This window comes from Paramormyrops kingsleyae, chromosome 11, assembly GCF_048594095.1.
Source record: "Paramormyrops kingsleyae isolate MSU_618 chromosome 11, PKINGS_0.4, whole genome shotgun sequence".
NCBI lineage: Eukaryota > Metazoa > Chordata > Actinopteri > Osteoglossiformes > Mormyridae > Paramormyrops > Paramormyrops kingsleyae.
Window position 1 is genome coordinate 8710690 of NC_132807.1, and position 26905 is coordinate 8737594.

Genomic DNA, 26905 nt, shown 5'->3' on the forward strand with positions numbered 1-26905 from the left:
CACAGTCCCGTTTCTCTCCCCTGCGCTTTGACCTGGAAGTAACAGAAGAAGTCAGTTCTCAGAAGAAGCATGGAGCAGAGCAGAGGACGTACAGCACATGTACAGTGCTGTAAATCTGCCCAGTTTACCACTGAACCACAGGGCGCTTTTCCACCGCCCCAGGCACCGTACTTTTGGTACTTCATGAAGGTATGAAAAGTACGTTACTTCAAGGTGTTGGTTTTCCACTGGCATAAAAACTGGTACCAGCGCTGAATGACATCACAACGCAAGGCGGCGTATTTTGTACTGAATTCCAACAATGGCTGTAATATATTATTGGACTGGACGATGTGCAATATTAATACCAACATCGCATGTTATGCACATTCAATTCTTACATTGCTAGTCAGCTAGATTAAGATCAGGCTTTTTCTTACGTTCATCCTGGATGGACATTATAGCACAGGGACTTTAAGTCTTGCTAAAACATTTTTACTCTGTCATAAGAAAAAAAAGTATGGCAAGTTTTGCAATGTTAATGATTATTTAATTTTCAGGGTTATCTAGTATATCTTAAAAAATCAGTTTAAATCCATGAGCACTGCTTACATTCTTCATCCTTGCTGTTTAAATCACTCCCTAGACTGTCATAGTATATTATACAAAATACTTTATTTCTTGTTATTCTATCCTGATCCTGTTGTATCTGTTCTTCCGACCAGATCACAATTAAAGCTTGTGTCACTTAATTTGTCCACACATCCATTATTATTAATTTTGTTATTTTTTACGTTTGTGACGTAATGGGTCAACCGGAAAAAGCCCAATACTAACAAGCTGAAAGGAGGCATATCGCCACCTATTGTAGTGGAGTCAATCAGTCAATAAATCAATTCCTCTCCCATGCATGTATACTGGGACAAGGACAGTAGTCCGATTAAATGGCATAATCAGGCTATAACCATAGCTTGACTTAGCTGTGCATGTGAAAGGACTGAGTGGTTGGATGTGTCCCGAGCCATACAAGTGGGAAGAGACTGGACATTTGAGTTTCCCATTGTATTATTTTACTAAAGAGAAAAGCCATGAAGATCATCCCTAACAATGGATTACACTGGTATACAGTGATTTTGGTGCCAACGATGTCTGAATGGTTTTATATTAAGTTTGTGGTGCTGATTAAGAATATGACTTCGTTTTTGCCAGGTTGACTCTAGTTTCTGAGATATTTAATAGTTAACTAATTACAGTAATTAACGCAACACGTTTGAAAAGCATTCAGAATTGCAAGAATATTTTTATTTTAGTTACAACTAGTAAGTAAACAGTCTAACATCATATAAAAAAGAAATTAAAAATATCTAACAGTGACAGGAAAAAGTTACGTATAATTTGATTAATTAATACAATATTAATGAGTTATTAATTGTTATTAATGTCAATGCTTCAAAAAACGCTGTTTATGCGATTTCATTTTATGTGTTCATGAGGATAATCACGTTGGAGACTCCAACACTAGTCTGTCATCATGTGTATGTCCCATCGGCCTTGATATCTCTCCTCCATCACCTTCATATCCTGGTGGAACCTCTCGCCTTGTTCCTCGCTGAAGTCTCCAAGGTTTTCTGGAAATCTGTTTTAATGGCTATGGAGAGTGCATCTTTATGCTCATATTAACTCCCAAATTTCTGAAGTTAGCAAGCATATCTTGCACCAATTTTTCATAATTGTCTGCTCTGTGATTACCCAAGTAGTTCTTCACAACAGAGACAAAACTCTTCCAGGCCGAAGCCTCAGTGTCATTCATGCATTTGGTAAAATTGGAATCGTTCATGAGTTTACGAATCTGAGTACCATCAAAGATTCAAGCTTTTAGTTTTTCCATGCTCAGTCCAGGAAATGATCTACAATACCAGGGAATGATCTGCAATTACCCGTTTTGTCCAAAGGCCTAACAAATTGCTTCATCAATCCTAGCTTGATATGAAGTGGTGGGAGAATGATTTTGTTCTTGTCCACCAGTGGCTTGTTGATGATATTCGCAGTGCCAACAATCATTTCTTGCCTTGTAGGCCATGAGACTTTGCCCTGCTATCCCAGAGGCTCATGAAGCATGGGTATTTTGTGTATCCAGATTGCTGTCCAAGCAAGAAGTTCACCATTTTCAGATCAACACAAATCAATCACTGATGTTCATGATAACGGATTTTCTGTAATGCGATTTTTACACTTTCATATTCTTCTTTAAGTTTTGTTGAGTGAGCAATGTGAAGAGACGCATAACGGTTATCATTGTGCAAGAGAACATATTAAAAGATTCTAATGGAGCTGTCTATAAACAGCCACCAGTCTTCTGGTCGATATTCTGTTAGTCCCATTTGAAGTACAATTCCTGGGATATCATTGCAGTATACAAGTTCGTCCTCTTGTTGAAATATGGGAGAAGCCTCTCTTCTCTTGTCCGACAGGCTATAATTTTAACTTCCACCTGTATAAGATTTCATCTAAAAGTTCAGATGCTTGTTTGGACATATTTAAGTTTCGAATCAGGTCATTGAGTTCTTTTTGGCTTAATGGTTGAGGCGTCGAAGAGCTTCCCTCAAATTCACTTCCACTGCTACTACCTGCCATACACTCCAATCTCTGCCTCTCTTCTGAGTCTGACAGTGGCTGGTTTGGTAGTCTGGTAAACACTGGTATGGGAACGTCATTGCCATGTGGAATAGGTCGTCTTGCTGATTCCAAATCAGGCTAATCCCACCAAGCTTTCTTGTAATGATTAAAGCCTTTAATCTTTACAACACAAAAATAACAATCGTCATGGTGGTTTTTCGGTTCTCTCCATACCATTGGCACACCAAACTTTAAACTTTTTCTTTCACCAGTTGTCCACTGTCGTAGGTGTTCCACACATGTTTTGCAAACCATATGTGGAGCCCAAGACTTATCCTGGTCTCCAAGCTGTACTCCAGAATAAGCCTGGTATACTCAAAGTCTGGGATATTTCTTCTTTGGTTTTCAACCATGTACTCTCCACAGATGTAGCAGAATACATCAGGATTGTTGATGCAGGCTCTTCTTGATGAAGTCATAATTTTTATATATTTATATACTTATTAAGACATAACTTTTTGGGTATAAACCAAGACTGGGTTGACAAACTTATACTGTAGCCGACGTCTTTCCTCTGCAAATTCACAGTTGAATTCTGGCGTCAAAAAGTCGCTTTTATAGCATTGTAGGCCTACAAATTGAAATACAAAAAAATTATATGGGATAAAGGGTCAAAAGACAGAACAAAAGCTGTTGCATTTGTTATCACACACAAGTCGCATTGGGGAATGCATTATTTACATTGATGTCCATTATCTCAAAAACTAGAACCAATTCAGCAAAAGTAAGGGATTTTTGAATTCAGTACCCTCAAAATACCCTAAATCCATTCAAGAAACCTTGGCACCTGAAAAAAAAATTTTTTTGTAGACCTGTGTTATCATACCATGGCCAACGTGATAGGAACCCATCACAGCTGCAGACTGGCTGAAAGAGAGGCTGACTGATTAAACAGCCCAGTTCCAGTTACACTGATGGTCACACATGAGCTGAATTAAGAGAGCTACTGTTGTACCTTTGAGCCATATACTTAACCTGAGTTACCCCAGTAAGGCATCCCACTGTATAAATGAACCGTGACTTTGTTGTCCGAGTTGCTGAGTGTGATGCATCATGGGCTGTTAGCTGTGGAGGTTCACTGCACAGTTCAGAGGCCCCTGAGGTCCAGCAGAAGTGCTGCTCTTCACTCCTTCTCGGCTCTTCACCACTTTATTAAATATTTAGGCCCTTGTCTGACCTGAATTAAAATGCATTCCCTACGGCCTGAAGGACTCTGGCACTCGAAAACTGCACGCCATGTAGTGATGTAATAATTGAAACACAAAAATCACAATAAGCTAGCGGCAGCATTCGACACGGCTCCAGGGGTGGGCTGCTCATCCTGGCAAGGCGGTGGAGCCCTATGTCGGCCTGCAGCAGGTCTCACTCCAGCTGTATCTGCTCAAGCGCCTCCCTGGATCGGTGCCGTGGCTCCTCGCCTGCATCGTGGATTTTCTCCACCATCTGTGCAACAGGAAGGTTCCCAAGTGAGTCACAGCCTCTGCATTTCTGAAGTAAAGGCCTGCGGTCCAAATTCGGCCGAACTAAAGGACGCAGCGGGGAGGAGAAACTTTAGCAAAGTTTTTTTGTTTTTTTAAGGTACATGCACCTGTAGAGAGAGAGCGACTGGAGGCTTTGATAGTGCTCACTGGCAAATGGTTTTCGCAGAGAGAGATTTTGTGTGGCCTGGGTTGTGATGTTAATAAACACCACGGAGTGTAAACACTTGAGGTTGTTCTAATTACAGTTTAATAGGTTTCAAGATTATTATAGTCCCACCTCTGGGTAGTTGGTCTCTCTGGCCTATATGCTGCACAGTGTATGTTGTATGTACTGTTACATAAACTGTGTTGGGCAGTGGAGGCCTAATGGTTTGGGACATGCGCTTGTAATTCAAACCCTCACCAGTGAGGTACCCTGAGCAAGGTACCACCCCCAAGCACTGCTCTTCGGGTGCTGAATTAGCTGCCCCCTGCTATGTCGCATATAGGGTTAAATGCAGAGGACACATTTTGTTGTGCTGTGGTGTGTCAATAATGACAACTAATTACTTTCACTAAGGAAGGTATGTGTGTTACAGCTGGGTAATCATTATACCTCTGAATGTTACATTTTATATCTTATGCTTTCATTTTTTTATACCCCACCAGTGCCTGAGTAGGAACCCACCCAAATGCCCTGTGTGCCAAACATATTGCATTTCAGGAAGGCGGGATACCTAGTGCTGATTGGAGAAGCGGTACATCATTCAGAGCTGGCAGGCCACATACTGCAGGTGCCTGACAGGTGTGTGGGAGGGGCTTAAGCAGTAGCCTATTGATTCTTTGGGGGAAAAAATGTCCATGTGAATTTAGACAGTCTGTTGCAAGTTGTATGTGCAAATTGCTCAAAATAACAAATAATGCAGTTTAATTTTGGGAAAAGTCACATTATATGCCTGAGACTATTGTGTATAATAATTCAACAAAATGTAAAGAAGAACACATATATCCACTATTTGCTGGGCCAGTATAGGGTCACAGCAAGCCTGGAGCCTACCCCAGGTAGTGGGGGATTGTGGATCTCATTCCATTGCAGGGCAAACAGACACGATGGGTAATTCAGAGACATGAATTTACCTGATGGTGACTTTGTAGACCTGTGTTTCCCAGTGCTGTCCTTGGGGACCCGCAGTTGGTCCATATTCTTGCTCCCTGTGAGCTCCTTGCAAGACAGTCCGCATTTTTGCTCCCTCCCAGCTCCTGGTGAGGGCCAGATCGGAAAATACTGTTGTAGACACACAAGAGGAAGCCAGAGTGCTTGGAGGAACCCTGTATAAGGAGAGAACATGCAGAAGAACACTGTGTAACAAAAAGAGAACATGCAGAGGAACCCTGTGTAACAAAGAGAGAGCATGCAGAGGAACCCCCTGTGACAAGGAGTGAACATGTAGATTCCACACACAGAACTCCAGTGCTGGAGGAGGTTCCAGGTGCTCTCCACTGATGCACTGTGCTGTCCTATTTGTAAACAGCAATGTCAAATTTGCTTTCACCATGTATGTTGCTACACTGGTAATACAACTTGGCCAATGATACCAGATCTAGCTAACGTGCTGATCTTTCATTACAAATCTTGTCACTGTAATACTCTTGCCATCTATTGACCGAGTCAGTTTTCAGTTTTACCTTCAGCTGTTCCAGCCATGAATTAAATTTTTCTTTGGGTTCCAGCTCTTTTCATCTTTAATAATGCTGACAGCCGTCTTTGTTGTCCCATTGTATTTTCCACCTGCCTTATAGATTTAGCACTTTTTGTGTTTCCAGAGATGGTTCATTTCATGCTCTCCATGATTTGCTGTGAGGCCAGTCCTCTTCCAATTAGACACATTTTACTGCCTTTTGACTTGAAACAGTAATTCCCCGACCGGCATTGTTTGGCTGTGGGGGTAACTATGCTTTTTGCTGTATCTCGACTGTTGTTGCTGTAAGCAGTCACTTTTGAGCTGCAGGTCATACCTTTCTTTGTGGACTTTGCAGAAGAACATCAGCCAAGTGACCAGGTGATGGAGTTTTTTTTCACCTCTTTGTGGCTTGCTGCTGGGGTGATGTCCATGGTGCTGAAAGTCTTTAGCAGGCATCTCCTGCTAAAACGGCAATCCTCCTGTGTCTCGGCTTTCGGGGGACTCGCTGCGAGACGGCGAGCTCCTTTGTGACCCTGCTTGGGCTTAGGCTGCAAGGCCGTCTCCTCTCTGAGGAAAAGACTGTCCTGTGCCCACAGGTCCCCACACATCCTTCATGACCAGTAGGAAACCGTAAGGTCTCTGTTTGTCTTCCATGACGTTTGTTTTGCTTGTTTTCCCTCATGTCGCATTGTTCCTGATGACAGTGCAGCCCTCCCCCTGCATCTGTGACTTGTTCTCTGATAAACATACAGGTAACTCTGTTTATTTTTCGGGTGATGGGTCAATGAATAGGAGAGAGAAGTAATAAGAGGAAACCTGCAGGTCAGTGTCTTAAAAAGCATCTGACTGATACAAAGGCCAGACAAATTTTGCTGATGTATCACCACCTTTGGGCACCCAAACAGCAGTGGGCCTTAGGCCTGGGGTTCCTTACAGACTGTGACTGCGCTGGTCCTTAGGCCTGGGGTTCCCTACAGACTGTGACTGCACTGGGCCTTAGACCTGGGGTTCCTTACAGAATGTGACTGCGCTGGGCCTTAGGCCTGAGGTTCCTTACAGACTGCGACTGCGCTGGGCCTTAGGCCCGGGGGTCCTTAAAGACTGTGACTATGCTGGGCCTTAGGCCTGGGGTTCCCTACAGACTGTGACTATGCTGGGCCTTAGACCTGGGGTTCCTTACAGAACGTGACTGCGCTGGGCCTTAGGCCCGGGGTTCCTTAAAGACTGTGACTATGCTGGGCCTTAGGCCTGAGGTTCCTTACAGACTGTGACTGCGATATGATGTGAAGATACTTAACTACAGTCCAGGGGGGCAACCAAAGTGCTTCTGTTGCTATTGATAGTTTAATGAAAATGGTACAGTTGTCAGGGATACATTTAAAGGCTTTTTTCCAAAATAAAAGCTCTGCCTTTGCAGTTGTCTCCTGCCCTCACTAGTGCTGTCACTGCACATCTGTGACTCACTTGCCGTGACATATGAAATGGTCTCACTGAGAGAAAGTTTGAGTGAAATGGTGAGAGAGCAGAGGAGGGCAGGAGGGCTCTTACCATCGGGGATTGACGTGCATCTGCCCATTGAAGCCTGTTTTTTCAAGCCTCATTATCTTGTTTCTCAGTGACTGATACTTATCTGTACAATCACATGCATACATGTCGCTTCATGTTTCGATTTAGGTAAAAATCTAGCTACTAGTGGAACTCAGATGGAATCATGTGATGAAGGGAGGACACTACGAGTCTTGGGACCAGCGTTATGACTGGGGTCACCGGGAATGAAATGAAACTGAACAACACAACATACACATTATTGGAAAGAAGGGACACACAAAGCTAATCAATACGGATAAAACCCAGATACCCGACTCTCCCTCGAGACAGCTGGTGGCCATGCCCCCCCCCCCCATCAAAGACAGTGGTGACAGGATGACTCCAGAGCATCCAAACATGTGACTATGGTGTTTCTATAGCTTTAACCTCCAAAGAATATGTTTGCTGTCTTGAATGGACAAACTGTCCTGGTTCACACTACGGTCTGTTATAATTTTTCACACTGGTTTATTGTCACATGCATGGTAACCCTTGTAAGTTCATCTGTCCCTGATGCATTGACCATGTAATTTGTACCACCAGACAATGGCTGAAAATCCATTCTCATCTACATAAATTGTTCATTAACTCCTAGGTGTTGACTTACAGTACTGCAGGTTTGCAGTTGCCCTTTCAACCTCATCCTAATAAAAGATTCTTTTCCCCAGCACAGAACTGCTGTTTTCACTTTTTCTGAGCTGATTATACTGGCTGTCGAGTGGGTGGAGAAACTCTGATTTTTAATAGACTGTGGGTGTCCAAGGGGATATGAACAAATACAGCACCAGGTTTCAGAAGTCCAAATTTTGACTGTTCATAATTTTTTTCAAAGTTTGATGTTCATCGCCACAATTATCCTGTATCAAAATTAACAAGGGCGTTTCAAACAGGCAGCGGAAAGGTCCAGGACGGTGCTGCTAGATTTCAAGGATAGTCATTAGCTTTGGCTAAGTAGTAGCCCATTGCAGCATTTACTTCAGCCAGTTGATCAATCGCAGTCATGCTGAGGCCTTTTCCTCAGCTAAATCTTAGATCACAATATTGTCTTCTATGCATTTTTAGAATGATGTTGGGCCAAGACCATTTTCTTATCAGGAGAGTCTTTGGGCAGTCAGAGGGGAGTGCATGTGTGTTTTTTCTCATTTAGAGAATGAGAAAGAAGAGTAGAGCAGAGATGGCGCGGCTGAGGTCAGACGCTTTCCGGATCGCTCCGATCTTTTACCTTCTTTTGAATGTTTCTGTTTTATTATTCTCTTATCATACACAGCTGCTCGGAGGGACCAGGGTCACATTTCACCACATGTTGTATGAATGTATGTACGTGATGAATAAACCTCTTGAATCTTGAATCTAGTGGTATTATAACAAAGTGGCAGCAATTTTTTCAGGGGTTGGGCTTGGCCCCTTAGTTCCAGTGAAAGGAATTCTTAATGCTGCAGGATTCAAAGCCATTTTGGGTAATTTCATGCGTCAACTTTGTGGGAACAGTTTGGAGATGGCCCCTTCTTGTTCCGACATGACTGTGCACCAGTGCACAAAGCAAGGTCCATAAGGACATGGATGAGCGAGTCTGGAAGAACTTGACTGGCCTGCACAGAGTCCTGACCTCAACCCAATAGAACACCTTTGGGATGAATTAGAGTGGAGACTGCGAGCCAGGCCTTCTCGTCCAACATCAGTGCCTGACCTCACAAATGCTCTCCTGGAAGAATGGTTAAAAATTCCCATAAACACACTCCTAAACCTTGTGGACAGCCTTCCCAGAAGAGTTGAAGCTGCTATCGCTGCAAAGGGTGGGCCAACTCCATATTAAAGCCTATGTATTAAGGAAGGGACGTCATTAAAGTTCATGTGTGTGTAAAGGCAAGTGTCCCAATACTTTTGGCAATATAGTGTATTTGATCTGTCCTTTAGAGCTTCTTCTTGCTGTAAAATGAATTGACATCAAGTGGGCAACGGTATGATGTTAATTCAGACACCTGATCCTTACTTTCTGGGTTTGTAATTGTTTAGCAATTATTTTTCATCAGGAAGTAAGCATAATGGTTAGCCCTGTGACCTCACCCCTCCATGGCTAGGAGTCTGAATCCAGCCCCTGTTCTGCACGCCTCTGCAGTTTGCAAATTCTCCCCATGTTCGGTGGGCACCCATTAGGTAATCTGGTTTTTCTTGTGCATTTATCTAGTCATTGTGCTGACCCAGTTCCTGTCTCTTCTCTGTAACCCTGAAAAGGGAGACCGCATCCCAGATAACTGTGAATTATATTTTTAAGCTGATGTTGACACTGGGAGCGGCGGTACTCATTACAGCATGGCAACATATAGCCATGCATTCCTGATTATACCGTGATTGTTACGGGTTAGCTTTCGGACTCACATCTGATGATTCATCTTCAAAGAAAGCAAAATGCTTGCATAAGTCGTCAATTTTCCTTCCCTCTTTATGTTGTACAGTATTAAAGCTTTAGTGGAACAACTGAGGACAAGCAGAAACGCAAACAGGTTTCCGGAGCTCGGTCGCACTGATGTCTGGAGGCACTTAAAGAGATTACTTTTGTAAAGCAAGAGCCACATCCCAGATGTCAGAATGCCTGTCCGAATCGAATGCGAGAGCGAAAGGCAGCTTATCAAGATTACTATGGCACAACACACACACAGCTTGCCTGGATGCATAGCCATCATATCCTGCAATGCTTGTTTTGCATCTGAAAGAAGATTTGGCCCAGGGAGAGCTGTAGGAGCCAATGACCAGCTCCTTTTAAAGAGCCCGGAGGGTCTTTGCGCCTGGAATCTGGCTACTCTCTGTACTGGCTATTATTGTCTGGAACAAATCTCCCATATTTACATTGGTTTGTATTGAAATTTCTGCATTTAATGACACCTTGTTTTGAAAAGAAGGATATGTATGCACAGGGTCAGGATAATATTTTGAGCTGTAAACCTTGACTGCATGCATGTTTTAAGCCACAGCTGCCCATGTCTGTAAGACCGATGTTCTCTAATGGCAAAATATTTAGTCACATTTGTAAAAAAGTAACACCTGCCCAAAAATGCATAATGCCATTAATAGAAGCCAGCACAATTCCCTCACAACAGATTCCTTCTTCATCGACTTGATTAAGTTAAAGACAGATGCACCTTTCGCATATGAAACAACAATCTGGGGCAAGCAAATGCCATGTATTAAGAGAAAATAATAATCTCTGTTACATTTTTAATTTCCCCTGAAATCTTTATTACTGCTTCATTATGGAATTTGGAAACGTTTTGGCTCAGGTTGGGTAGCAAGAGAGACTTCTTGCTGTTTGACCCCTGGTATTATCGATGTGGTTACTGGACGAATGGCAGCCGTGGGGACCGGCGGGGTCCGGAAACGCCCCCCGCGTGCGCCTCCGAGCGGCGGCCCCGTCGCTTTGGCAGATTGACGAGCCGCGAGCTGCATTGCCGCGCGCCTTCCGTTACACAGGTTCCGGGGCTGGCCGCCTATTTTTCTACGTTTTATGCTTTTCAGGTTCCGGGGCTCACGGGCAGTGTCTGCGTGACCGCGGGCTCATCGGTGGCTGTGTGAGGAGCGGCGCCCGCTCTCGCTGCCTGAAAGGAGGACCTTTAACCGCTTTTTAAGTCTACATTGCTTTTGTTGGTAAGTTGTCAAATGTTTTATGGTTTCATTAATACTGCATGAAATGGGGTCGTCGGGACGCGAAGCGCGATGTGATGCTTTGCGCTGGTTGTATCTGCCGTTGTCCCCGAAAGCGAATACGACGATTGGGGTGAAATGCGGACAGGTGCATCTATTCGTGTTTTTGTAAAAACCGAATGATGCCGAGTTTCATTCTGAATCTGCGGCACTTTTGTTACATCTTGCGGGGAACAATAACTGCTGCTGCCGAGGTCTTCCATAGATTTCACTAGAACATAGGAGAGATTGATATACCTCGGGTCAGATATGCTTAGGGTGACTTATCAAGCATCAGGGCGCCTTTGCTGTGCGGCGGGGACCCGCTCAGCATGGCTGTGTGCCCGACTGCTCCGGAGTTTGTAACAGTAACCTACCCTACAGGTATTTACACAATCACCATCAAAATTATTCAACTGATTTATACGTATGATTTATATGAATACGTGTATACGAATTTGTGTGCGTATCTGAATCAGGGTAGTTAAGTTCGGAGCAGTTTAACGGGTTAGCGAAGATGTGCGTTGAGACGCGGTGAAATCTGTCCTGGAGGAAACAGATGCGCGATCTGCTGATACACCGCAAGCAAGTAGTGTGATCTTTGGCGGAATGAACAGTGAGCACCAGACCTCGGTGTCCTTCACAGAAAGGCGTGTGTGTGGATGCGCGATGCTGAGCTCCGGCCATCCTGCGCCGACGGCGGTGCGCTTCATGCCGTCTGCCCGTCCGCCCGCCGCGGCCGGCTGCACTTCTCGCCCGCTCGCACCCATCTGGGCTGCTGAATGATTTATTGCGCATGACGGGGTCTCTGTGGATTTGCAGCTCTTATGTTTAAAATCGGCGAAATCATAAAATTTATATGTACCGGCTTTACATCATGGGTGCTCTAGTTTGACGGCTTTTGCTTAAACTTCTTAATCTAGGCTATGAATTGGAATCGAGGGCTTGCCTTAAATTATCATCCTTATTTGCAAATAAGGATGAAATAAATGCCACATATATATCGCCTGTCTTCTGAATTTCAGTCCCTTTTATTAATGCAGTATTGCCGATGTTCCTAAAAACTAAAGTCCATAAAGTCGTCTATATGAATGTAGACTGCATCGCAGTATATGGAATTATACTACACAACAATACAGTTACAGGTGCAGTAAGGTCTGGCGTCTAATATTTAGCGCTAATAAAGCAGTATACTGTATACAGTGCTGCAAGCTGTGACTCGTTTTATTGCGATTCATTTCTGTTAGGATGTCAGTACCGTTGCTCCTAATTTCTGTTCTGTTCGTGTAAAAATGGTCTGCAACAGCAGAGTAATGGGATTTCGTGCCACAGTATGGTGTTATTCTACTTTTTCATCCCTGTCTGCTGTTATCAACAGAATCTGTGCGGTGTGTTAAATGTTTTTGACAAGGTTCGGCTGTGAAGCTCATGGCTTCGTTTTGCTTGCCCTTTCACTATTGTTATTTACGGGCTTGCAGCCACAGCCCCCTAGTAAACTGGTCGGCTCTGTCCTTTTTGGTCCTCCCCCCTCCGAGAGGCTCTGCAGCTCCCGGAGGGGTATTTCCAGAGGCTCTTTCTCATTACAAGTATGCAGCCTGTGTCTGGACCCAAACGGAATAAACTGTCAGGTTTTATGCATTATCATGTGGTCTGATAGAAGGCAGAGGCAAGCTGCCGCACCTCTGATTGATCTGCAGCCTTTTATGGACTCGACATTCGAAGACGTCTTTTAAATAATGGATTACGATCCCTCGAAAAAGTAGAAAACATCACCCTTCGCCTTTCAATTATTTTTGAAACTGACAGCCTTCCCTGTGATTCTGTATGCTTTGGAATATCCATAATTGAATTTAACGACCCATTTCGTTGACGTGGTTCCATTTCAGACCCCCAAAGTGGAGGGGTAAGGGGGGCCTTACATGTTAAATGTTGCAGTGAGATGTTCATGGGGCAGGCTGGTGCAGAGATGAGGGTTGTGCGGGACCAAGGGAGGGAAAGCCCCAGGTCTGATGCAGAAGTGGGTGAAACCACGTTTAAATACAGCACTGCAGGGGCACCGGCACCAGCGTTCAACTCTTTTGTTTTTTTAAATTAATTTATTTTAGATAAAATAGGCAGATGAAGGTAACTGAGGTGCGGGGAGCCATGTTCTGATGTGCTGGGCCCCCTGCAGCAGTCCTACATACTGCATGACTGTGTGTAATTACATGATGTAAGGCTAAATGATGCCGTCGCTCTGTCCTGACAGGAGGCAGATAACAGATTGAAGTGGTACGAGTGTTGAGGGCAGGTCTCTGTTCCTCTGTCGCCATCCAGCGAGCCTGGCCTTGGTGGGGGGGGGGGGGTAGGGGGAGGGGGGCAGGTCTGTATCTAAGCCACTGTCCAGTGCAGCCCTCTAGCGCCCCTCTGCCCATGCACATCCGCGTCGATGCAGGGCGTTGCATAACCAGGCACCGTGGTGTGACATCTGCTGGGGCCCGGCACTCCGGCCCTGGGCTGGCGGATCAGTGGGTGGCGTAGATCTTGCAGAGCTAGAGGGAGCGGTCACTGGATACAGGTCCCCATCTGCCATATATGACCCATAACTCAGACCTGGGGGTCAGCAGGGGTCACTGGTGTTAACACGTTAGTGCTGTGTGGTGAGAATCGCATGTAGGGTATAGCTATCTAAGGTTCAGCATTTAGAACTCCTCTATATACATTCTAAACACTGGGTTCCTTGTATTGATGGACACTAAAGAAGGGGGGCTTCCCTCCCCAGTCTTTTTACATAAGTGCTGAGAAATAGTCAGCAGATGCAACGATGCTGAAAATATTCTTGGAGGAGCAGTAGGGAAACACATTTTTTTTCCTCATCTTTTCAATTAGAGCCAAAGCTGACGGTCCTCGTTCTCAGAGATGACCGCAGTTGCTCCTGACTCGGATTACAGATGTGATTTGACCCCGGAATCCCAAAAACAAATCTGTGTAGTGCACTAAATTCCGGATAATAATTTCATGGAAGTTGCGGCAAACATTTCACAGGCTGATTATTGAAAAATAAAAATGAAGTACCCCTAATGGCAAAACATATCTCTTGGCAGGGTAGTAATTATACCGGTTTTAGAGTGTATCTGTCAGCTAATGTTTCCCATCGTCTGTTAGAATGTGCCGGATGGTGTAGGTCATTGAGAAATCACTCTCTGCCCAAACAGCAGCTGGTTCTCCCAGACCCTTGAATTGAATTGGGTGATCAGTGGTCATTGCTGACACACCACAGTGAGAAATCTGCATTTAAGCCATATGTGACAATGTGACATAGCAGGGGGCAGCTAATTCAGCGTCCGGAGAGCATTGCTTGGGGCAGTACCTTGCTCAGGGTACCTCAGTGGTGCCTTGTTGGTCGGGGATTAGAACCAGCAACCTTTCAATTACAAGTGCGCTTCCCTAACCATCAAGCCACCGCTGCCCAGGTTGCCCTAATGGGTTTGTCTGTGTGTTTCAGTGGTAGGTAGCCGGTTTCTTGAGCTGGATTCCATCAGCCCTTCATTTTCATTCAGTGGCCGTCAGCTGTGGACGCCGCTGTGGTGTTTTGCATGCCGGCCAAGAGCGGTTTGCTCCTCGGGGAATAATCTTGCTAATTTCCCCTTTGAAACTGTTGTTGAGTTCTGCCTGTTCCGGCTTCTCCCCTGAATGGATGCTCTTGGCTTATACACGGTCTCTGAGCTCCAAGACCCGTCTGCTGAAATCCATGCGGCATTTGTGGGGCTGGGGACTGGCTGGCTCTTGTCTTTGGGAACATTTTCAAATTAACAACATTTATGAAGCATGGAGATATACTTGTTCAACAGGGTGAAGAATAAAATAGTCGGCCGGTTGGTTTTCTCTCCTCACAAATCCCCATAAATGTCCCAAATGTCATTAAAGCTTGCTTTATTTTTAATTTGGGATAAGTGACGCTACCTCATCCCAGGCAACATTCAGGCTAATGGCTGCTTGCACATGTTTTGGCTTCTCAGTCCTATTCAGAGTTATTCATGAGTCTCGTCTCACAGTACGAGAGAGAACCTGAAGATGCCTTACCTAGCACCAGTTTGCCAGGACCGTTTAATGGGATAATGTTGTTTTTAATTGGTTCTTTACCAGAATTATTTGCTAATTCTGTGAGTTCATTGTGCACGGCTGGAGGACCACCCTCTGCAGACGGCTGCAGGGTCTCGATTTACTCTTGACAGAGTACCAGCAAAGTGAGAACCGCTCCACTGTCCATGACCTCTGCCCTGAAGACCTCTTTGTGACTGCTGGTCTTTGACAAGAGGCTCAAAATTGTCGAGGCTGGATCGACTGCAGGAAACAAACACAGTCTCACCTGTTGAATTTCGTTTTATTCCAGATGTGCTATTTTCACTCCAGAACAGAATCTGGGAGACGGGCTTTCCAGCCCACCCTGAGGTTCTGATCACTCATCCCGTCCTTGTTTGGAGAGGGGTTTCCCCTCCATTGGCCCTCTGTCATTAGACAGCAAAATGTTCTTCAGGGAAAGGAGATTTAACTGCACACGGCCTTTGGTTTATGGTCCATCCTCCTGCCAAGCGCGCGATCGGGTCCTCCTGTGGTGTGCGAGCTGTATGCTAATCCCGACTGCTGTGAATACTCATCAGTTTGTAGATGCAGATCACTGTCACACCTCCAGCCCTGCTCGGTTTATTGACTTGTCAAGGCTTCACATTGCACAGCAGTTAACAAATCTCTCGTGTCATGGTGCTCATGGCTGGGATGAGATCCCCTCCCCCGGGTTTTTGCCAAATATGTTTGAATTTACTCAATTTAAAAATTCTCTGCAGATATGAAGTTTAGACTCAGATAGCTCCTCCTTGAATGGTCGAATCATTTGTCTGCTGGATGCTTTACATGGTGAATGGGTTTTCCTGGGATAAAAGGAAATCGAATAATCCCCGTGGCAGGGACCGTGTGCTGGGGGGCAGGGGACACACACCATTTTCATGAGCAATGGCATAAAAAAACCATTAAGACCATCTGCTGGCCCCCAAATGCACAAAGCTGCAGAATACATCTGGAGTAATGTAGGTTTATCAGTGACTGTTCAGGTAAGACGTGATATACTGTAAGATAAGAGATCGTGCTGCAGAGTTGGTAGAACACTCAGGCATCTTTGTCCTGGGGATTGCACTGACCCTTTCCGGATAATGATTCAGAAATGCTGTCTGTTGGTCCTTCAAACTTTTATGGCCAATCAGACCTTGTTTCTGTGAATTATCAGAAATGCTGAGCATGCTGTGGGTCTCGCTATACGCCGTCCTGTGTTTGGCATTCCCTCATTTTCTGTTCTTCTAAATCAGTGTTTCCCAAACGGGTCCTCAGGGACACACAGACAGTCCATGTTTTTGCTCCCTCCCAGCTCCATACCAGACAGTCCACATTTTTGCTCAGGAGCTGGGAGGGAGCAAAAATTTCGTCTGTTTGCGGGTCCCTGAGAACCGCATTGAGAAACAGTGCCGTAAATCACAGATGCTTTCTTAGAATATCTTCCTCTAGATGATTTTGTGGGCTCTTGTTTGATTTTGTGTCAGTCATTTAAGATTTTTTAGTTCTCCATTTACAGGCTCAGATGGAAGGGGAATGGTGTGGATGGTGAATGGACATAGTGAGACTGGGATTCCTCCCAGTCCTTTTCCTCTCCCCCAGTGGTACACTTTGGAGTCTGTGTGTGTTTAGGGGGGTAAGTCCCAGTTACTTTGCTTTGATGGACCTCATCTGGTCTCCTCCATGGTTGTGGCTCAGAGGCCCGCATGGGTAGGCGGAGATTGTGCCCCCAGGCCTGGATGTAATCTCTGGCCTGCGCTGCTCTGCACTCAGGCGGATGAATGCTCTCCATTCTCCACAGTGCCAAGGGTGAAACGAGAGCAGCGGTGAATCATGCCCCGCCCTGCCCAGCGAGCACCAGCCGGAGCATCTGCCTCCTTTCTCAGAAAGGTGGTGGGGGGGCAGCTCTTCTGGAAAAACACTGGGTGTGTCCCCCGGAGCTGCAAGAGGCTTTGAATTCAATGTCATGCCTGGTCCTTACAATCCTGGTCACTAGCCCCGCCTTCTCTGCCCCGAAAATGGAAACTGGGGGAGAATTTCATTTGCTTATCCCCGCTAGCAATTTTTCACAGTGGTCTCATAATTTGTTCGCTACACACCGATCTACCCCCTCAATATGTCCATATAATATACAGAGACCTGACCCACTTATTGAATGTTTCTAAGCCCCGAGTGGCCTAAATGCGGATATCTCGCTGTGATCTTTGGGGGCACCGTCGCATTTGGCGTCCCTGCGACCCATGGCCGCATGCTATTCCCCATCCCGTCGCATTAGCATTTAAATGAAGCAGCTCTGTTTCACGGGGTTCGGGGCTTTTGTCTATCGCTGAATGAGTCAGACTTTGGGGGAGGATAAGAAAAAAAAGACTAAACTGGAGTCCCTTGGTGGCGGATGAGCGTTTTGGTCATGGCCACATAAATAATGCGTCCCGGAAAGCCGGCAGGATGGAGCACTATGAAGGCCCAGTTGTAGCCTTACAAAGCTGCTCTGCTGGTCAGCATGTGTCATCTCTTGTTGGCTCTCATATCAAATGACTGGCTTCTGCTTGTCATTTCCATCACATTTGTGGATTTTGTGGTTCGTTTAGGAGCCCATTACTTGGTTTCCTTCAGGTCCTGTTTTCACATAGAGGCTCTCAAGTTAACAGGTTAGTCAGTTGGACAGAATCAGCCGCCAGGTGGCTGTCCGCCTACAGGGGCGAGCCAGCAGACTGGGATCGATGGAGACGGCTTTGAAATGTGAGCCGCTTCCATGTAGAGGCTGGTTTGGGTTCCAGTTGTGGCAGGGAGGTCTGGTGTTACGGGCCCCACTATGGGAGCAATGCGCTGCGGCAGGCTGAGCTGAACGTGGAGATGGCGAGCGTGGAGATGCTGAGCATTGACACAGTGAGCGTGGAGGTGCTGAGCATTGACACAGTGAGTGTGGAGATGCTGAGCATTGACACAGTGAGCGTGGAGGTGCTGAGCATTGACACAGTGAGCGTGGAGGTGCTGAGCATTGACACAGTGAGCGTGGAGATGCTGAGCATTAACACAGTGAGCGTGGAGGTGCTGAGCATTGACACAGTGAGCTTGGAGGTGCTGAGCATTGACACAGTGAGCGTGGAGGTGCTGAGCATTGACACAGTGAGCGTGGAGATGCTGAGCATTGACACAGTGAGCGTGGAGATGCTGAGCATTGACACAGTGAGCGTGGAGGTGCTGAGCATTGACACAGTGAGCGTGGAGATGCTGAGCATTGACACAGTGAGCGTGGAGGTGCTGAGCATTGACACAGTGAGCGTGGAGGTGCTGAGCATTGACACAGTGAGCGTGGAGATGCTGAGCATTGACACAGTGAGCGTGGAGGTGCTGAGCATTGACACAGTGAGTGTGGAGATGCTGAGCATTGACACAGTGAGTGTGGAGATGCGCTAACACTTGTTAGCATTTGATGCCTGCAGGACCTGAGTTGTTTGGTGAACTGCTGTTGTGTTTTACCTTTGAGCCAAAAAAACAAACTTTCGGCCCCGGAAGATTATAGAGTAAGAGTTTAGTTTAATTGTAAGGTTCGCTTTAGATGAAGTGATCCAAATAATGAAAGGATGTACATTTGAAGTCTGACTTTGATAAGTGAGAACAAAGGAACAAAGACCGCCGTATTGGCTTCACTAGAGGGACACACGACGGCCCAGGCATCTACAGATTGGTGAATTGGGCATCAAGCTCTAGATAGCTTGTCTGGGTTCATGTCTGCCTGGGAAACAGAATCGCAATAGCTATAGTTAGGTGACATATGGGGCTGGTCAGCTGACTTGGGTGGCCACGCCTCTTCCTGTGTTACATAAATCCTTTATTTCCTCAGGGCAATAAAGCAGAATCTCCATGTGTGCATTCCTCTGTCTTCGTACGCAACATCGATGTGGCTCCACTTACCACACCCCTGCCCCCCCCCCCCCCCGGAGCAGCATGCCAGCTCACGGTATCACACCTTCCTGTATGAGTGCCATCCTTATGTCATTATTACTACTTAGGCTTTAGATTTATGCGGCGGGACGCGCTCATTAGCCTCCGCGCTCGTTAGGCTCCGTGCTCGTTAGGCTCCGCACTCCGACGAGGAACCGAATCCATTAGCATTTAGATGAGGTGACGAGGCCCTGATAGGGCAGGATCTGGTGTTCTGGGGAGAGCCGCTCGAGATCCGCCGTGCCCCCCCATCCCGGCTTATCATAGAGGAAAAGAAAAGCTATAGCCCACATTGATGGAAAGACCTGCATCTGGGTCAGGATGGGGGTCAGTCCTGGCTATGAAAGGCTAGATGTAGTTATTTTTCTCCATTAAAAAACTTCTTTGGATTTGACATTGCCAAATGCCAGTGTGCCTTCTGAAAGACAGAAAGTGATATCTTTATCTTTCATATCTGAGGTATGTGGTGCTGCGAGAAAGGTCACATGGCCTGAGGAGCCGTCCATGATGTGTTTCTGCACTGCGACCCTTTGCTCTTCAGTTTTATACCTATAATAATAAACTATGTGACCAAGTCAGTTACTTTGTATATAGAGCAATAAGGTGGTAAATATCATCCTACATGCAGATGTGGGCATATTTTTAACCAGCTGGTTGCAGAAAAGAATCTTTTTGGAGGGGCTGGGGTGCCAAAATACTTGTATACTTGGGCCGGTGAGCTTGCATGACTCAGCGCTCTCAGTAATCTCTTAAAACATCAGTTCAGCATTTTCTGTCTGTTTTTATATAGCTCTTGGAAAAAAAAATATGTGCACTGTGCTAAAAGATCTCACAGAGAGCAGGGACAAAAATTATATATATTATTGTTTTTTTGTACAATTAACAAGACCCTACATTGCTTCTGCTTTTCTCATACTCTTATACACCTCAGCCAGAGTAACTGACCATCCTGAGAGAGGGACATACTCACAATAACTGACCATCCTGAGAGAGGGACGTACTCACAATAACTGACCATCCTGAGAGAGGGACGTACTCACAATAACTGACCATCCTGAGAGAGGGACATACTCACAGTAACTGACCATCCTGAGAGAAGGACATACTCACAGTAACTGACCATCTTGGGAGCAGAACATACTCACAGTAACTGAACATCCTGAGAGAAGGACATACTCACAGTAACTGACCATCTTGGGAGCAGAACATACTCACAGTAACTGACCATCCTGAGAGAAGGACATACTTACAGTAACTGACCATCTTGGGAGCAGAACATACTCACAGTAACTGACCATCCTGAGAGAAGGACATACTCAGAGTAACTGACCATCTTGGGAGCAGAACATACTCACAGTAACTGACCATCCTGAGAGATGGACATACTCAGAGTAACTGACCATCTTGGGAGCAGAACATACTCACAGTAACTGACCATCCTGAGAGAAGGACATACTCACAGTAACTGACCATCCTGAGAGAAGGACATACTCACAGTAACTGACCATCTTGGGAGCAGAACATACTCACAGTAACTGACCATCTTGGGAGCAGAACATACTCAGAGTAACTGACCATGCTGAGAGAAGGACATACTCACAGTAACTCACCGTCTTGGGAACAGGACAGGCTTTTGTAAACATTAATAAGAATGTGTTCATCATCTCTCGTTTAGTTTCTCAGTTTTATTTTTCACACATTAATTATGATTCTTTGGCAACACTACCTGTGTGTACACCATGCTGAGAGAGAGAGAGTAGAGGCAGAGCTGAAACTCAAACAAGCTGCCCTCTCCTTCTGTCCCCTGGGTTTATTGAGCTTCTGTTTTTTTCTTTTAAATTTAAATCTTTTTGATCTTTGTATGCCATCTGTAATGGGGAGCGGGATATTGATTGGCAGGGCATGGAGATGGATTTAAAAAAATCAGAAGTGTAGGTTCACGGCAGCTGGCCCTCGCTGAGACGAGATGCAGTCTGTGGCGTCTCTGGGAACCATCTCGCTCCAGCAGGCCCTCCCTCGCCCCCTCCCCCGCGGCCCCCGCCGGACTGACAGGAGGCAGATTTGTTATTTTCAGCCCAGAGTGACACTGTGTGCTGAAGCATGTCTTGTTAAATATTTCCCCAATAAAAAAAGGTTTCGTATTTATGTTGTATTTTTCTCCCTGATTCTTGCCTGTGTTTGTGTCTCCGGCTGAGTGATTTTCCTATGAATGTGCGTACAGGTGGACTGTCTGTTGCTCAAATGCGTATTGTCTGGGCGACTCTTCAGCACCATGGACAGGTCGCCACGGTTTTTTGGAAAGGAAATTTGATATTTGATTTAGCATCTCACAGGGGGCACCATTAATGCCCACAGTTCCATGGCCATAAAGTAATTATAGAGGTCACAGGAGGATACATGGCAGAAAGAAAAACACGTCACTTACAGTGGTGTTGCATTTCCGAATGCAGTGTGTTGGGGGCGACGAAGAGTCAAAGACCATTTTGGGACTGTTGTGCAGTTCCTGGATTTCATGGTTGGTTATATCGGCTATTCGCAAGTGAAACACCACTTTGGGATCCTGGCCCACAAAATAGCTCTGAACCCCGGGTGTGCTGCGTACTGACAGGCAGCGATCGAACAGCACCGTCCCCCTGTCATCGCACAACGAATCCATTTCATTAGGAATTGAAAGGCATTAATAAGAAGCGGAGATAAAGTCTGGCAGCCCCACGGCATACAGAAACCCAGAGGTAATTATGATGGCCGTCAGTGAGGCGCGCCTCTGAGAGCGGGTGGAGACCCCATCATCCCACTGATGTTTACGTTCGCTGCTTTGCCCTGACGCCCCAGACCGCGGTCACATGGCTGAGGTAAATGCCAGCTTGGTGTGCTGTGTGTAGGAGACATCTCATAGAAGAGGCTGTCAAAACGAGCTCCAGCCCCATAACTCCTGCAGCATGGACCGTGTGTGTTTGTGTGTGTGTGTGTGCGCGTGTGTGTGTGTGTGTGTGTGTGCGCGACTGTCAGAGAAAAACTGGAGGCAGTGTCTCATCACGACGGCTCCTCTGAAACCCTCGCCAGCGTGTAGCTGGTGCTTCTGGCCTGGGGCAGAAGGAGGCAGATTTGAGGGATGATCCTGAGGATGTAAGATGATTTGACGGGGGGAGGTGGGCAGGGTAGGCTGTTGGCTCGGGGGGCAGGGGGGGGGGGGGGGCTGGTAGCGGCCAGGCTCTTTCAGGATCAGACCAAAGACGTTCTCTGGAGCGGCTATTCCCGTATGTCCCTAAGGAGAGAGAGAGAGAGAGTCTGCAGCGGGCGGGTGATATAGACTGGCAGAGAGAGAGAGAGTCTGCAGCGGGCGGGTGATATAGACTGGCAGAGAGAGAGAGAGTCTGCAGCGGGCGGGTGATATAGACTGGCAGAGAGAGAGAGAGTCTGCAGCGGGCGGGTGACATAGACTGGCAGAGAGAGAGAGAGTCTGCAGCGGGCGGGTGATATAGACTGGCAGAGAGAGAGAGAGTCTGCAGCGGGCAGGTGACATAGACTGGCAGAGAGAGAGAGAGTCTGCAGTGGGCGGGTGATATAGACTGGCAGAGAGAGAGAGTCTGCAGCGGGCGGGTGATATAGACTGGCAGAGAGAGAGAGTCTGCAGTGGGCGGGTGATATAGACTGGCAGAGAGAGAGAGAGTCTGCAGTGGGCGGGTGACATAGACTGGCAGAGAGAGAGAGAGTCTGCAGCGGGCGGGTGATATAGACTGGCAGAGAGAGAGAGTCTGCAGCGGACGGGTGACATAGACTGGCAGAGAGAGTCTGCAGCGGGCAGGTGACATAGACTGGCAGAGAGAGTCTGCAGCGGGCGGGTGATATAGACTGGCAGAGAGAGAGAGTCTGCAGTGGGCGGGTGATGTAGACTGGCAGAGAGAGAGAGAGTCTGCAGCGGACGGGTGACATAGACTGGCAGAGAGAGTCTGCAGCGGGCAGGTGACATAGACTGGCAGAGACTCTCAGGGGCTGTGCAGCTGTTATTTCATGTGTTTGTGTGGCAGATGCATTCAGGCCTCCGCTGGAACGAGGCAGAAGCAGATCAGAACTCAAAGCTTGTGTTTTAGGCTCAACACCCCTCTGGGAGTGGAGGTACACAATGTGGAGCCTAGCAGGGGGGTGAAGCAGCATAGGGGGCAGCTGCTGGTGACCCCCCGCGTCTGCTGTCCACACAGCCCCCATCTGACTCCCCCTCATCAGTCCGGTTCATCACCTTCGCTTCGGTTTAATCTAATCACCGAGCTGAATTTAATAGCTGGCTTCCTAATGGATGCTCCCAACTGACAGACCATAATCAGCAGAGCACCGTCCTGAAGTGTGTTTTACGGCCTTCCTCGAGGAAGTCTTTATGGTTCGTTTGAGGCGATGCAGCTTGTGTTGCGTTAGTCACATTGCAGGGTCTCCTCGGCGTCCCTGAGCTATTCCCCCCCTCCCTGGCGGGCTCCCCGCTGGGCTCGATCCACCTGCTCGCGGTCCGTGGGATCGGGTCTCTGGCGCTGTGCCTTTTGGCTCGTCCCGCATACAGGAAGTGCTCTAATACCCCGTCTATTACCTCACCTGGCCTTCGTCCAAAGGCTGCTGTACAGTACTGCTGCATGACAGCAACTTAATTACAGATGACCTGCTTCCCTTACTGACATGAGGGGCGTGGAGTGTGTTCTAAAAGAGTGGCAGATGCCACTGGTAACCCTGTGTGTGGTTTTGGGGGTGGGGGGGGGGGGGGTTTGTTACAGTGGCGCTACATCACTCTGCCCCCCCGCCGACGGGCCTTGCACTTGTTATCTCGGATGAGCCGAGCCTTTCGGAGCTTCGCTTCGCTATTATCCGTATGAAAGGGAGCAGGAAATAAACTCGGATCACATTTTCGCAAAGATAAGACGTTGGGGGGCTTGGCTGCTGTCACGCTTCACGCGTTTCAAAAGGCTTCGTCTCCTCGTCAAAGATGTTGTTTTCTTGAGTAAATTGACAAGGCTTTACCTCCGACAACGCCATAACCAGAGTCAAAATACCTCTACAGTTTTTAAATCACAGACACACACAGACACACACACACACACACACAGATGGTGTACTTTGGAGTAAGTTAGAGATTTCCTTTTAGATTGTTCCCCTTCTAGCACTCAGTGGCCACCATTTTGGAAATGTGTTGGATGTTAACATTTTACAGTTTTGCTGGTAATTAGTTGGCAATGCACCTGGAGACAGACAGGGGGTGCTATGCACCTCCAGCAGGAGAGTGTGGGACAGGCCTGTGAATTAGGACGCCTGGCCCCAGGACCTCTGCGCTGAGGTGTGCTGCCTGTCCTCTCCCTGCCCCCTTCCTCCTTCCCTGGTGAAAGTCGCTCCCGTGTTGCCGGCTGCTCGGAGGGCAGCTGCAGGTTGGGAAGTGTTGCCCTGTGTCTGCACTTCAGAAGCCTTTTAAAGGTTAAGATGCTGATCTCAGCATTTTGGTGATAAGATTTTGTCGTTAATAATACAAAATCTGCTTTCAGGAACAAAAAAACGTCAGTTTTTGAATGTTTGACTCTGATATGAGTATATTCAGCTCTCACATCAGGCTGCCACAAGTCCTCCGCCTGACAGGTAGCAGTGATGCGGCGTAACCCCTCCCTGCCCCCAGCTCCACCCCACCGGCAAGCCACGCCTCCCGGTGCCGGGGCTCTCGCATGGCCCTGCATCGCTGCACCGGTACGCTGAGGGTCGTGATCCGCCGACAGCATCGGCAGCAGCACAGTGAGGGTCAGCCAAGCTTCTCTTTGTGTCTAACCAATCAAATGATAAAATAAAATATTAAAACAGCTTCAGCAGCCATTTACAGTTTGCTATGGATTCCTGAATGGGAAAAAGCCCGGATGGTCAATTATTCACACCTGCAAAGCCAGCCGATGTAAATTTTTTATCCAAACAATTAATCTGGGAATTAATCTGTTAATTCCCGGGGCCCAAAGCCCTTCCTGTGCATGACTGCCCTCCCCTGCAGCAGGGGGCAGCACCGTGGCATCTCACAGGCTCAGCTGCTGCTTACCCCAGATCCAGAGCAGGCTTCCCCCGCCTCGACTGCAGAGCAAACGCCGTCTGTTCACGGGGCTCTAGTTATGCACTAAGGATCTGTCGGCTTTTGGTCAAAATCAGACTTCCTCGTCACGTTTTCTGAAACGTATCCCGTGGACTGAGTGAGTGTTGGAAATTTGTTTTCACCAAAGTGCAGGTACACAGGCGGGTGAGGGTCTGTCTGATGATACAGGAAAGGCTCACGCCCCCCCCAGGGAAACTCAGAGGTGTGTCATGCATGTATGTGCATGTGCTTCCCTTGGATGTCATGCGCCACACCTCTCCAATTGGCCACTTCCACCCCCTGTGAGCTCTGAGCGGCTCCCCTAGGGGTCAAGGATGAATGTCGCACAGACATGTCTGTGGTGAACTGCGAACGGGCAGGGGTGCCCCTGAATCCGACATTCATTAGCTATCGTGTGTTCAAACTGAATGACACATTAATGCCTCCTTTGATAACCCCCCCCAGTGAGAGAGAATGCCGTTCTGAGATCGATCGCCATCACAGCAGCAGACAAAGACCGGAGAGGGCAGAGGTCAGAGAGGGTGGGCTTCTTTTCTCTTCACAGTTGCTATAGAGTGGCAGCGGAGGTGTTGGTGGGGCTTTCTCCTTGTCACTCACCTGTTTTCCAGCTGAGTATTCCATAAGAGGAGAGGGCTTCAGTATGCAGTGTTCAGTGAGCGGAATGCCAGTGGCTCGCTCAGCTGTTGCCTCTGATTGAAGCTGGTTCCTGCTTTTGCAGCATTAGTGGCTGCACGTGTATGGGGAATTATTCACATATGGTCAAGGGTGCCACCTGAGGGCCTTTGGTTTGGGAAACATTAGATCCTTAAACACTATGCCCCCTGCTGGCCCCCAAAGACATGAATGCGGAGGGTGGTGGCCAAAGGGACATGGATAACGGAGTGGATGGGCAGTCTGTGTCAGTCTGGGTGAGGCGTGCTGCGTGAGCGGAGGAACTGGATGGGTTTGCGTGTAGATTCCCATCTGCGACACCCGCAGCCTGTCTCATCCACCCCCCTGCCCCCCCATCCCTTGTGACTCTGCCAGACTGACAGCTTAGCATTCATCAGCTCCTCGTCTGTATTTTAAAAGAGATAAAGCTGTTATATCTTTAAGTAGCTTGATGCTGAATGTGTGTGGCGGGCAGTATCACGACAGGGTGCGTCTTCTGTCTCCACGCGTATTCTGTCTTCAGACCATCGCTTGATCCTTTGTCAGTCAGGAGATCCTGCTTGTATCTGTTGATCATAGAATGACTCATTTTTGCAATGGTACCGGTGGACTGAAAAATTAAATTGTGCTTGTTTTTATTTCTTGGAATTTGTGTGTGAATTAAAAAGCCAGGACCCCTAAAAATGAAGATCCTTTTGAAGGACCTACTGAGGAAGCAAAGACTGACTTTGAGAAGCGAGATCTTCATGCCGCGATATCAGCTGTGCCACCTTGTTAGGTCTGAACATCTGTTCTCTAAAACATTCATTGTTATTTCTCTGTTTCATCCAGCTTTTTATCTTTATCAGATGTCGTTCAGGAGTCGCTCATTGTTGTGATGAAGTTCTGGTTCCCCTTTTCATCATCTTTGGTCTCTGAAACTCCTCTTGAGCACCATGTGCTGGTGCTGGGTGCTGGAGGGGGGAGGTGACATTGGAGCTGTTTGGTGTGGGGCGGGGCTTTGGCCCACGTTGTTGTTTGAAGTGCGTGCTTCTGTGGATCGGGCCCAGAAGGCGGTAGCAGATAGC

At 47.1% G+C, this 26905-nt stretch overlaps 1 protein-coding gene across 3 annotated transcripts in view; it reads left to right on the forward strand.

Moving 5' to 3' along the window:
• Positions 1–10861: 10861 nt before the first annotated feature.
• The window catches only part of LOC111835104 (amyloid-beta A4 precursor protein-binding family A member 2), a 55672-nt gene continuing 39628 nt past the window's right edge, over positions 10862–26905 (forward strand). For 2 of the 3 annotated variants that reach the window (XM_023795061.2, XM_072717983.1), the window contains exon 1: positions 10862–11023. The gene's annotated coding sequence lies outside the window, so the exon portion shown is untranslated. The remainder of the gene's footprint in view (positions 11024–26905) is intronic. The other variant, XM_072717985.1, reaches the window with a different exon arrangement.